At 35.8% G+C, this 13,629-nt stretch overlaps 1 non-coding gene across 1 annotated transcript; it reads left to right on the top strand.

The window, feature by feature from the left end:
• Nucleotides 1–13,156: 13,156 nt before the first annotated feature.
• On the top strand, nucleotides 13,157–13,229 carry TRNAR-UCU (transfer RNA arginine (anticodon UCU)). The gene has a single exon. It is a non-coding gene; the product is annotated as a tRNA-Arg (tRNA).
• Nucleotides 13,230–13,629: the final 400 nt, after the last annotated feature.

Raw genomic sequence — 13,629 nt, 5'->3', positions numbered from 1 at the left:
TCACTTTGGTAAACTGAAGGATCCCTTCGCGGAACGAGATTAGAAGATGACTCCCTTGTGCACGCTGCTAAAGAGTGGCTCAGACATGTTGGTCCAGACTTTTACCTTGCTGGTCTACAGGCCCTCGTTCCTAGGTTACGTAAGGCAGTTGAAAGGGACGGAGATTATGTGGAAAAGTGACATTTTGTTCCTTAAGGATGCATCTACATTCTGTGAAAATAGCAAAGCTGTAGGATAAAAATATAATTTTTAAACAAACGTTATGCATTACTTTTGGAGTTATCCTAGTAATATAGGCTAGAGTAAAGTCGTAATAAAAGTGTTCACCCTTTCAGGGAAAAGAAGATCCCTTTTCAATTTCAATTTTTACTTTGAATTCATTCTTATTATGTGTTGATATGTATTTCTATGTTTTCTTGCTATGAATATTAGACGGAATTACTATGTTTGAAGTCTTGTAACAATAAACGAGAATTTCATTTGACTTTAATGAATATTTCCACAATTCTTCTACCTCTCACGAAATTATCAATGCAATATCACGAAATTACCAAGGTTATCACGAAATAACCAACCTTTCAGCTTAAGTTGTAAAAGTGGTTTTTGGCACATATTCAAGAACGTATCCAATCTTTTATGTCTCGAGATTTGTACAGCAAATTATCGTCTTTTAGATTAAAAAATCGGAATAAGGATATATTTATACATTTGCATTTTAAATTAGTTTTCATGAAATTATCACGAAATTACCAATGTTTACCCTACGAGTCCATACCTGTGGAGTAACGGCTAGCGCGACTGGCCGCGAAAGCAAGTGGCCCGGGTTCGATTCCTGGTCGGGATAAGTTACCTGGTTGAGGTTTTTTCCGGGGTTTTCCCTCAACCCAATATTAGCAAATGCTGGGTAACTTTTAGTGTTGAACCCCGGTCTCATTTCACCGGCATTATCACCTTCATCCCATTCAGACGCTATATAACCTAGGATGTTGATAAAGCGTCATAAAATAACCTACTAAAATAGAATAAAATTTAATATATAAATACACTCGAGAAATGAGACAAGTTTCGCTTTTTGTACTGGATGCAAAGGGAATCTTTTATATGTAATCCCAAATAAAAATGTCTCACTATATAAAACATTGTAGGTTAAGTGTAAAGAGATTTGGGCTATATAGGGATGCTATCGATATAAGTAGGTATCAATACTTCACTTGCGATACAGGCTATAATTGGATTTCATATTGGGTTATCGATATTTTGCTAGTTTCGACAGAAGTGTCGAAACAAGAGCATTGAAAGCAGCAAAACGAATCGAATTGCAGTTAACCATAGTAACTTGCTAGGAAGTATTTCTCAAGAAGAATAGTTCAAATAAAATGAATTCAATATGGAATAATTATATACCAGAAGATCTCAGTTCTGTCGCAACATTGAGAATCCGGAGTTGCGCTCGGGCGTGGGTTCGATTCTCGCTTGAATTGACTACCTGATTATTTTCTTTTTCCGAGGTTTTCTCCAACCGTTAGGTGAATGTCAGATAATCTACAATGAATCCTCGGTCTCATGACGCTATCATCAATCACCAATTCCATCAACACTAAATAACCTAGCTGTTGATACAGCGTAGTTAAATAACCAATTAAAGATTGTGAATTTAACTACCTTGGATATACAGTATAATCTCTCTCACAGACAAAGCTCAAAGATGCCTCGACAATCTTGTTGGTCATTTAGAACCTCAAATATTACAACTCAGAATGTGTATTCATTATACTGAATTAGAAGATGACATCAGCCTTAAGAGAACTGTGACTTTGTCCGTAAGAGTGTTTATCGCTCTCATTACAACACTGCCATCATTTCTCAAGCCTTCACCGAACTCCATTATTTTCCAGAGATGTTGGCCCTTGTGTTCGACCTAGCAGCATGCACAACTCATATCATGTTCCCCAAGGGAAGTAATCTAATGAGACAGATCTGGTGATCTTGGTGGCCAAGTCACTGGACCCCCTTGACCAATCCAACGATGTGGAAACTATGATTTAAAAATGCAGTCACACACCTGTCAAAGTGTGGAGGTGCACCATCTTGCTGCAGTCACATGTCTTGCCTGATAAGAAGAGGGACATAATTTGGTTGCAGAGCCGGGACATTTTGGATGTGAAATGGGTAGGTATAAGCCAAAGTCATGTAGCTGAGCAATGTGCTCGCATTCTGTTTAGAATTAACTGAACTACACCCTTAAGACGAGGTTGCATACTGTTGTAATTAAATCACAAGTATAATTATTAATTTAGAATTGTGTTTTCTGTAGATACAGTTGCAATTTGGACCTATGCTGATTAGAACTTTATCTCTCAAAATAATCCTCGGAACACGTAGGACATCGCTCTACGGGACACCCTGTATAGTTAACATATTTCTTAAAATATATCATAAAATACGCAAAGGTAAAGTCATCCCATTACAGATTACGAAGGCCCACAGAGTGACTTGATGTTAAGGCTCCCATTGATATAAACAAATCGGTAATAGGAACGTCAATGCTAATTCTCCACTGTCTTTACCCCAAGAAAATGCCCCTAGTATAAATAATTTCTGTTAGAGTTTGAGTAAACCACAGTGAGGAAGGAGAGATTAGATTAATGAATAAAATTCGTAACTCTACTGAGAATTGAACCCGCGACCTTCCATAATAGAACAAGTATGTGAATTCAACTATCTTGGACACACAGTATAATGTTCGTTTACAAGCAAAACACATGAAGTCGGAAATATTACTTAAAATAAAAAGTCTTAAAAAAAGGTTTTGTCGCACAGATCCTTTATAAGTTCCAGAAATGAGGCAATGCGTATGATCAGACATACAACGAAACAAAACTAATCTGATTACGTCAACTAGTCCTCCTCTTGTGTACCAGGTTGCACGTCCCCTGCTCATGCGCACTGCCTTCTCTCTGAGACAAAGTAGGATATCTGTGCGACAAAACTTTTTTTTCTAAGACTATACAGTAGTGGCAAAAAAAAACCGGACCGACCCTTGTAGCTGATTTCAGAGCCTTGTTCACTCCAGAGCACGATAGACTGGTAACTAAGACTTCCGTGATTCGAATCTTGCCAGGGAAGGAAACTTTTTTTTGTTCCTTATTCAAATTTATTCCCAATATTTTCGATTGCAGCGATATTTTACTACTTAATTAACTTATTATTCCCAGAACATGAATTTTATCAGCAATCGAAAAGTATTGGGAATAAATTTGAATAAGGAACAAAAAAGAGTTCCCTTCCGAGGCAGGATTCGAACCATGAAAGTCTTAGTTACCAGTCTATCATCCTCTGGAGTGAACAAGGCTCTGAAATCAGCTACAAGGGTCGGTCCGGTTTTTTTTTTTGCCACTACTGTACATAATGTATGTGTATAAACTTAGAATTGCGAAATGAAACACACATAAAAAGAAACAACTTACTAAAATAATATTTTTAGAGATATAAGTTTTGTGAAGAACATTTAAACGCCTTTTTCACACAAGTAATATTTTTTTCTTAATGTGTTTTACTTGTAAACCGACGATAATATCTTACACTACGAAAGATGTTGATAGAAAATAGCAAAAATAACCAGTGTTATTAAAATAAATTTTGGTAAATAAATATCGGTGATTACAAAGTTCAGATTGCAAAATATAGCTAAGGCCCAATTGTATAAAACTCCCTGACTAAAGATCAACTTTGATCGTAGATCGAAAAGTGAACCGAGTTCAGACACTTCTTGTATTGTATAAAACTTTTCTACGATCAAATTACCTTGGTTCAAATGCAATCTAAGTTCACGTGAAAAAGATCTGGCAACATCGCATAAACAGGTGAAATACGTGATGCGCGGACCATGTTATACAGGTTTGTTCAGTGTTGCCAATCTAGCGACTTTAACTCTTTTTCAACAACAATTTCTTTTAACTTTTATATTGCTTAAATAGGGATTTAGTGACCTTTTTAACACCCCAATAGTGACAAAATTTAATCTTTCTTTGTTGATAATGAGAAATCTAGCGACTTTACAACTACTTTTTGGCGACTTTCCGTATACTCTGTTGGAGACACTGGTTTTTTGTGCAATGTAAATAATGGCGGACAATAAGAAGAAGGTTGACTGTTCTCCGAGTTGTTAACATGTTATGGTGTTTGATACTGCTAAACATAATAAAGCTTTATAAAACGACAATTTTCGTTTAGTAATGCAGTAAATTGAAAATTTATGAATGTATCTATCATATCCATGAATAATTAATGGTTGTTGTAAACATAATATAATTATAGGTTATGTTATTTGATACTGCTGAACACGATAGAGCCTTATAAAATATAAGATTGTTTGTGTATTAAGGCAAGAAATTGAAAGAAATATATATATAAATGTACCTATCATATCTATTGATATTAATGATAATGGATATTTTATTTGCACAATCTGTCACTCGTATATTTCAAACAGAAAAGAAATAACTGAACTTGGATCATCTAACTTAATCGGAGAAATTTCTTCAGTCAAAGTTGACTTTAGTTTGAGACAAATTAATCTCAGATTAGACTTTATACAACACAAAATTCCAAGTTCAGCTGAAACAAGGATCAATTTAACCTCTGATCTAAGATTAAATGGTTTATACAATCGGGCCTTAGCATCGAAACTTACTCTTTTAATATGGCTGTGAGAGTTTGATCTTAAGTAAGAAAGATAAAAATGTTAGAAGCCCCTCATAAGAGATACTTGAGATCTTCATTGGGTTTAACAAAGAAACATAGATCTAATTATTGGAGAAAAATTAGGTGTTAGCAACACTGTTGATGACATTTACAGTTGTCAGTTACATTGGAAAAGACAAATAAACTGAATGAATCCAGATCGCCTGTCCATCTAGGTTTTTCAATATCGACCCAGACGAAGGCGAGATTTGGGGAGGACCGATAAGAATGTAGCGAGAGCAGTAACATATTTTATATTTTACAAGAAACAGGACAAACCCCTATTAATCTGGTCCATGAAGATCATGATTATGAATTATCAAGTACACAAGGGATGAAATTCAAAGTTAGTTTCCTTCCTTTACTAATTTTACACGCAACGGACCATCACTTGATAATGACCAACGTAAACAAATAACTGAAGTCAGTAAAATAACTGCTAGTACTCTTATATGGTGAGCATTGTACACGTTACATGGGCTTCTTACAAGTCATCGACAATAAATAACCTACTAATACAATGGCACCTTCACATGCAAAAGGCTTCTTTATGTTCCGCCATAACTTAAAATTATTTTATTCGCAATAGTAATGCTCTACAGAACAACTCCTAACGTCCGCGAGACAGACCATTCACGCTTGCAATGCTGAAAGGGAATCGACTGCACAAGTAGAGAAGTTGTCCTCATTTGGCCGTCTGTAACTGTGAGATAAAAGTTTCAGGTCAGTATTATAAGTTTGAAACTTCTAACAGAGATAATGTTTAATAAAATAAGTATATATAAATTTTATTATATTACTAGGCATATCTGAAAATATAAAAATGAATTGTAAATTAGAGATAATGTTTGCATGTAATATAATTAGTGTAACTACAATTTTATAGTTACACACCAAAAATTTAAAAGCTTCATCTAACTACGGAGCAGGGAGTACATAACTGCAAGAAGGTATACTACTCCAAATTGTATTGAAATAGTTTAGTTTAAGTACTTTAGTCTGTAGTATAGTCCAATCTATAGTCCAAACTCTTAGCTTTGTATATTATAGTGTCCCTGAAAATGCCTGTTATTACTCGGTTGAGAAGCTTTTGTCATCTAGTTTGCTGTCAAAAAATCTGAAAGTTAGAATTTATAAAACAGTTATATTACCGGTTGTTCTATATGGTTGTGAAGCTTGGACTCTCACTTTGAGAGAGGAACAGAGATTAAGGGTGTTTGAGAATAAGGTTCTTAGGAAAATACTTGGGGCTAAGAGGGATGAAGTTACAGGAGAATGGAGAAAGTTACACAACGCAGAGCTGCACGCATTGTATTCTTCACCTGACATAATTAGGAACATTAAATCCAGACGCTTGAGATGAGCAGGGCATGTAGCACTTATGGGCGAATCCAGAAATGCATTTAGAATGTTAGTTGGGAGGCCGGCTGGAAAAAGACCTTTGGGGAGGCCGAGACGTAGATGGGAAGATAATATTAAAATGGATTTGAGGGAGGTGGGATATGATGGTACAGACTGGATTAATCTTGCTCAGGATAGGGATCACTGGCGGGCTTATGTGAGGGTGGCAATGAACCTCCGGGTTCCTTAAAAGCCAATAAGTAAGTAAGTATAGTGTCCCTGATCACATGTATAAATCAGATTGGCAATTCCTATGTTATGAAATGGCAACATAAAAAGAGAACGAGCACCACAGCCTTATCTTGTACGGCTCAAGTTTCAGAAGTTTCGTTACCAGAAAAGCTGACGTCTTGGTAATGTTAAACTCTTGTGTTAAACGTCGCAGTGATATGCGAGGTGAGTGCTCTAACCGGGCTCCTACTTCATCAAGCTTCTCTTCTGTCAATACACGGCGTTGTTGAACACGTTCAAAAAAGATCCTGTACGTCTAACTTTATTCATAAGGTCATGAATGGTTGACCTCCTAGGAATTCGAACACTACGAACCGATGATCAAATTCTCTTCGACACCTTCTTGCAGAAGAGTAATTCACATACGCATCATAGAGAAAAATACGTTATAAAGTGTACTCAACCACTATTAATAGTCCACACCTGTGGAGTAACTATTAGAGCGTCTAGCTGCAAAACCAGTGGCCCGGGTTCGATTTACCGTCGGGACAAGTTTAGTTATCTGGTTGAGGTTTTTTCCGGGGTTTTCTCTCAATCCAATATTAGCAAATGTTGGGTAACTTTCGGTGTTGGACCCCGGACTCATTTCACCGCCATTATCACATTCATCTCATTCAGACGCTAAATAACCTAAGCAGTTGATAAAGCGTCGTAAAATAACCTACTAAAATAAAATAAAACCATTATTATTAGACACTTTATCACCACGAGACAACACAATTTTACTCACAACACGCGCACAGACGTCTTTCCCTCACGACAGATCCAACTCGACTGACTGGTGCGTCAGCGGTAGCTACAGCGCTACTCTGGCGGCAGGCGCGCCAATCTTCACCCGGTCCAGGGCCGCAGCGGAACGGTTCGGCCGAGCTACGAACTCACTGTATAAAATTTAATTCATTTGGGAGTTCTCCCTAATTGTATTTGCATTAGGTTACAACATGTTAGCTGAGTTTGGTCAGTTAAGTTGAGGTTTAGGGCTTTATGTTTATATTATGTTAGAACACATTTGTTTAACTTATTTTTGCTTATTCTATAGCTTACAGTAGATAAAATATAATTCTTTGTAGTTACATTGTTATCACTTTTAACTGATTATCTTAGGGTCGTGGAAATCCTACAAAAACAGTAGTTAACCACGTTTCTGACTCATAATCTACTTGCCACGTGGCCTCTTGTGTCAAGTCACTGGAAGTTACAAAGCTTCCTCACTGATAGAATTTCATTTGCGGAAAAGTATCTCTCTTTGATATTAAAACCAGTAACAGATGTTACAGTCACCGCAGCATTGCTGTTAGTGATACAACGCACCTATGTTTATACATTTTTGGTCCATTTATTCCCATTGCTGAGCTTACATTCTGTGTATGGTGTATGATCATTGATCATTTAGCTGAGAGGCAAATAATTTTTTCCCATCGCTGCTAAACACGCTCAACTTGCCATCCTCATATCCTCCAAACGAATGAGCCCCACAGGTGTTAAAATGCCGCCATCATTTAAAATACTTCCGAAAAACAAAAGACACACGGAAAGGTTCATTATTAAAGCGCGGATTCATATGCAGAATGTATGTTGAATGTAATATATCTGAAAAAGTAAAGCAAAAGCGGGCGAATTCAAATAAAATTTCGAAAGCTGTTTCTAAAATAAGTTCTCTATTAATAATAATAATAAATTTAGCTTCCCTTATGAAAAGGTTGCCAGATTTGACAAAGCGTATCACATAATTTGGAAATTCACCTAAAAGGTAAAATGATATACATTTGAAACGGTTATGGAATCGAATATACAAAATGTCAGAAAAATTTACACCTAAGTAACACTTATGCTCATTTATAGTTAAGAAGGGGGGGGGGAAATATCATCAGATAGGTTAGAATGATTTGAATGCCACATACTGCCAGAAAAATAATAGTACTGATTTGTTGGCATTGATATCTAAACCAATCAACGGCCATCGGTTAAGATAACTTCAAATTTGCATTATCATATTATTATACTTAAGTTATAAATGTTATTTAAATCGTCTAATCACAAAGCAAAGATTGTAAAAAGTATTACTCCGATCTGAATCAAGACAAATGGGCACATAAAAACTGACCACGGCCTATATAACTATTGCAACACATTATAATCGAAAGGACTACGTTATTATTACTTACTTACTTACTTACAAATGGCTTTTAAGGAACCCGAAGGTTCATTGCCGCCCTCACATAAGCCCGCCATCGGTCCCTATCCTGTGCAAGATTAATTCAGTCTCTATCATCACACCCCACCTCCCTCAAATCCATTTTAATATTATCCTCCCATCTACGTCTCGGCCTCCCTAAAGGTCTTTTTCCCTCCGGTCTCCCAACTAAGACTCTATATGCATTTCTGGATTCGCCCATACGTGCTACATGCCCTGCCCATCTCAAACGTCTGGATTTTAAGTTCCTAATTATGTTAGGTGAAGAATACAATGCGTGCAGTTCTGTGTTGTGTAACTTTCTCCATTCTTCTGTAGCTTCATCCCGCTTAGCCCCAAATATTTTCCTAAGCACCTTATTCTCAAACACCCTTAACCTATGTTCCTCTCTCAGAGTGAGAGTCCAAGTTTCACAACCATACAGAAGAACCGGTAATATAACTGTTTTATAAATTATTATTATTATTATCATTATTATATTATTATTTATAATAATACTTTTCAGAAGATTATATAATTTCATATCAACTTGAACACAATATTTCCATTCAGAACAGATACATTGTCCACACCTGTGGAGTAACGGTCAGCGCGTCTGGCTGCGAAACCAGGTGGCCCGGGTTCGAATCCTGGTCGGGGCAAGTTACCTGGTTGAGGTTTTTCCGGGGTTTTTCCTCAGCCCAATACGAGTAAATGCTGGGTAACGTTCGGTGCTGGACCCCGGACTCATTATAAAAAACAGATACATTTTACCTCGAAGGTAATAAATAAATTATGGAAATGGTTGTCTTAATTACGAAGCGGCTTAGATTTTTAATCAAATTCCAAACTTTGAAAATTTCAGGAATATGAAATTATTAAAGAAAAATCGCGTCATTTCTTTCGTTAAATTCCTGAGAGTATATTAGAGATATCTCTATCATAAACATAGGTTACTACATTAACTAGATATTCAGTGAACACGTGACCACTATGCAACTGCAATATTATCTCTTAACAAATTTTACTTCATATTTGAAATAATTATTTGGGAGGCCAGAGGGGAAAAGACATTTGGGGAGGCCGAGACGTAGATGGGAAAATAATATTAAAATGGATTTGAGGGAGGTGGGATATGATGATAGAAACTGGATTAATCTTGCTCAGGATAGGGACCAATGGCGGGCTTATGTGAGGGCGGCAATGAACCTACGGGTTCCTTAAAAGCCAGTAAATAAGTAAGTATTTGAAATAATTTTCCTTTAAAAAGGCAGATTTTTTTCGAAAAGGGAGAGAAATTTTTGTTTCATTGTAGGCCGTACCAGGTCGATGACATTTAAGTGTGCTTAAATGCGACAGGCTCATGTCAGTAGATTTGCTGGCATGTAAAAGAATTTCTGCGGGACAAAATTACGGCACACCGGAGACGCTGTTATAACCTCGGTATCATTAAATAAACCATAATTTAAATTTCTTACTGTCACTGGATATCCTTACTGTTACAGTTAATGTGTGAGAATAAGTATTCAGGATAACCATAAGCAATGTCAGACGTCCTCTTTTCCTGTAAAATTCTTGCTGTCGTTAGGTACTTCAATAGTGGGTTCTAGAGCACGGCAAAAACTTCCAAGAGGAGAAAGCAAGACTGTCGTGCACTCAGGTCTGCAGATAAAATAGCCGAAGAAAGGCAAAAGGCGAAGGAAGGTATGAGACGACATAGAGAAAGAGGAAGAAATAATGAGTTCAAGAAGAAGGAAGCAATAGTAGGAAAAATCTGTATGCGTAATATGAGAGAGAAAAAAGCTAATTAAAGAAGAGATGGCCATAGCTCTTCATTTCCCATACAAATCACCACAAACATTTGGGAAAACTAAGAGGAGTTCACACTTCTCGCAAGCCCACGCAAGAGAAAAGTTGTCCTGGAAAAGCTAGTGTGTGAAAAATGAGGAACAAACAAATTGTGAAGAGTGGACTCCATATTAGAAGAGACTAAGAAACTAAATTGGTACAAGACTTTTATCAACACGATTATATACGTCAGTGACCTAGCAATGAAGACTATAAAATTGTAACAGATCCAGAATAAAACGATTCAAAAAAGGTCTTGATACTCAATTTGAACGAAGCGTTTCAGTTATTCAAGTCAGAGTATCCCAATATACAAATTGGCTTCACAAAATTTCAGGAAGTCACACCACTACATGTAGAACTGTCGTCATATAATTATCAATATGTACATATGTTGCTGTCCCTATTGCGAGAATTTATCGTTCGTGTTAAAAAGTTCTGCTTTCAAATCAAACGCTATAAGCATAAGAGAATTAATTTGTATAGTTATTTGTAATGAAAGTAATCTAGAATGCACGCTGACACGGCTTGTCAGAGCTGCAGTAACAAATTTGACGATATTATTTCAACTGCTAATAAAAACACGGACGATTGCAATGAAGCCATTGGTATTCATCAGTGGGTTATTTTTTCAAGATGTTGAAGGAACATCTTAGCAATTTTGGACCACAATTTTCACACAAAACGGCAAGCACTTACTGAGAAAACAAAAATAAAACTCGAAGCATGGGACAACAAGGCAACAATTGTCTTGACAGAGTTTACTGAAAACTACCAGATTAAGCACCAAAATGAAGTTATGGTTACCCATTGGACAAAAAATCAACATAAATGAGTTACAATTTACACTGATGGTATATATTACATGACCGATGGAGAATGACGTTTTATAAATTGAAACAAATGGCGTTCTTTCGGACTCAAGATCGTACACATCAGAAGTAAACATTTAACCGGCATTTGTGGATGATTTCAACAAAAGACATAGTCCTTTCAGAAAGCAATCCTGTAGTCTGATGGTGCTTTAGCTAATTTTAGAAATAACTACTCAATGACAACACTCTCATCAGATCAAAGATACATTTCCTGTAGCTTCTTCGAGTCCTACCCATGGGAAGGTTTCCCATGACGGTTTTGGTGCTAGGCTGAAACGTTATATTTGGCACTAAGTCCTCAGAAATGAAAAGATTGTCATTAGCAACACCAAGAACTTCTACGAAAAAGTCACTACCTTTAACATAAGAGTTAATTGCTTGTGTGTACTCCTATCTAATATGGAAGATGATGAGAATGAACTTGGAAATATGTTTGCTCAACTTAAGTCCATACAGTTAAGTCCGAATAAAGGCATGCCACAGTATAGTGAAAGTAGACATCTTTACATTAACTTCTACTGAAATATAGGAGACGAGGAGGCAGTTGCAACAGATGTGAAACTGTTGTAAGATTCTGGCCGTAGAAGTCTCTGTTTCCGTATCGATATTAAGTATTATCTGTTAATTGATTAAGTCTCCATTGTAAAAACTTGCAGATATGAAATCTTAGATGGAATTTGTAACGCTATTCTTCTTACTCAGTAGTAAAACATGTCCAGTAAATCCTTATTAAGTTACTTTTGTGCATGTTACTTTCCGTTACGTTAGTCACGTTAAGTTAGTCACACACATGTATTGACATATATTCACATATGGGGTGACCTATTCATAATTGAAATATGAAATTTTCAACGAAGCTCATCTAAAACACATTATTAATCATGCAATTTATAGTTTCATTTTGTAAACTAGATCTCAGAAAAACTGTTCAGTTTATGTCTCTATTTTCAGATAGTAATAAAAATGTTACGTTTGTCACACTACCTAAAATGAGTATTGTATATAAATATTATAATATAAAGATACCGGCATTTATTATCTTCCATGTACGTATTCACAATTTATATATGATATGATATGATATGATATGATATGATATGATATGATATGATATGATATGATATGATATGATATGATATGATATGATATGATATGATATGATATGATATGATATGATATGATATGATATGATATATGATATGATATATGATATGATATATGATATGATATGATATACGATATGATATGATATACGATATGATATGATATATGATATACGATATGATATGATATATGATATACGATATGATATGATATGATATGATATGATATGATATGATATGATATGATATGATATGATATGATATGATATATGATATGATATGATATGATATGATATGACATGACATGACATGACATGACATGACATGACATGACATGACATGACATGACATGACATGACATGATATGATATGATATTATGTGATACATATTTCTCAATATACTCGGTCCTGCTGACCCTTCACATTTCTGTCAATTTAAATATGACTGTTACGTTAGTCACTGTGAAATATCCCTTCTGATAGAAAACTGTGCAGGAAACCAAGAAGTAGTTGAAGCAAATAACCCTGAATGAGTGCATGAACGTAATGAAACTTTACAATGGATTCAGACTGATAAGAGTTTTAGTGGATTCGAAGACCATTAAATCGTAACGGATATGTTGCATATACTCATAAAAACTTTACATTTCTCTGCCATTCAGACAGCATAAGCGGTAAGCGTAGGCCATCTAGACATTCAATTCCTTCAGTTACTTGGAACGATTACGCAATCCTACAGAAATAAACAAATACACATAGTATTCATTGCGATCTACCAGCTAGCCCCTTTGGCGCAGTGGAAAGCGCGTTGGACTTCTAATCCAAAGGTCGAGGGTTCGATCCCCTCAAGGGGCAAAAAAAATTTTAATTTATTTTTCATGAATGTCCTGAAGACTTGCAAACATTACAGCCTCAAATAAAATAAACTAAAATGAAGGGAATTTTAAAGAGCTCATGAAGCTGAGAATATGAATAATTGCCTCGAAGTTCGTGAAATCTGCCTTACACCGAACTGGAGAGAGGGAGAAAAGGTATGGTTACCGTATCAAAAATCAGAAAACTAGAGCATCAAAGATAAAACCAGAACAATAAGAATAAGAAACCAGGATACTTCGTACTACAAAAAAGTTATAAATATACTTTGACTAGTGGCTTGTGCAGCAAATGCTGCAAACTAAGTTTATTAGACGTTCAAATAAACATTTTTCAGATTTATTTTCAATGAAGAATACCAGACATGCTGAAAGTTATTTGC

Source organism: Periplaneta americana, chromosome 13 (assembly GCF_040183065.1).
Source record: "Periplaneta americana isolate PAMFEO1 chromosome 13, P.americana_PAMFEO1_priV1, whole genome shotgun sequence".
Classification (NCBI taxonomy): Eukaryota; Metazoa; Arthropoda; class Insecta; order Blattodea; family Blattidae; genus Periplaneta; species Periplaneta americana.
Note: the sequence above shows the minus strand (reverse complement) of the source record. Positions and strands in the feature narration are given on the sequence as shown.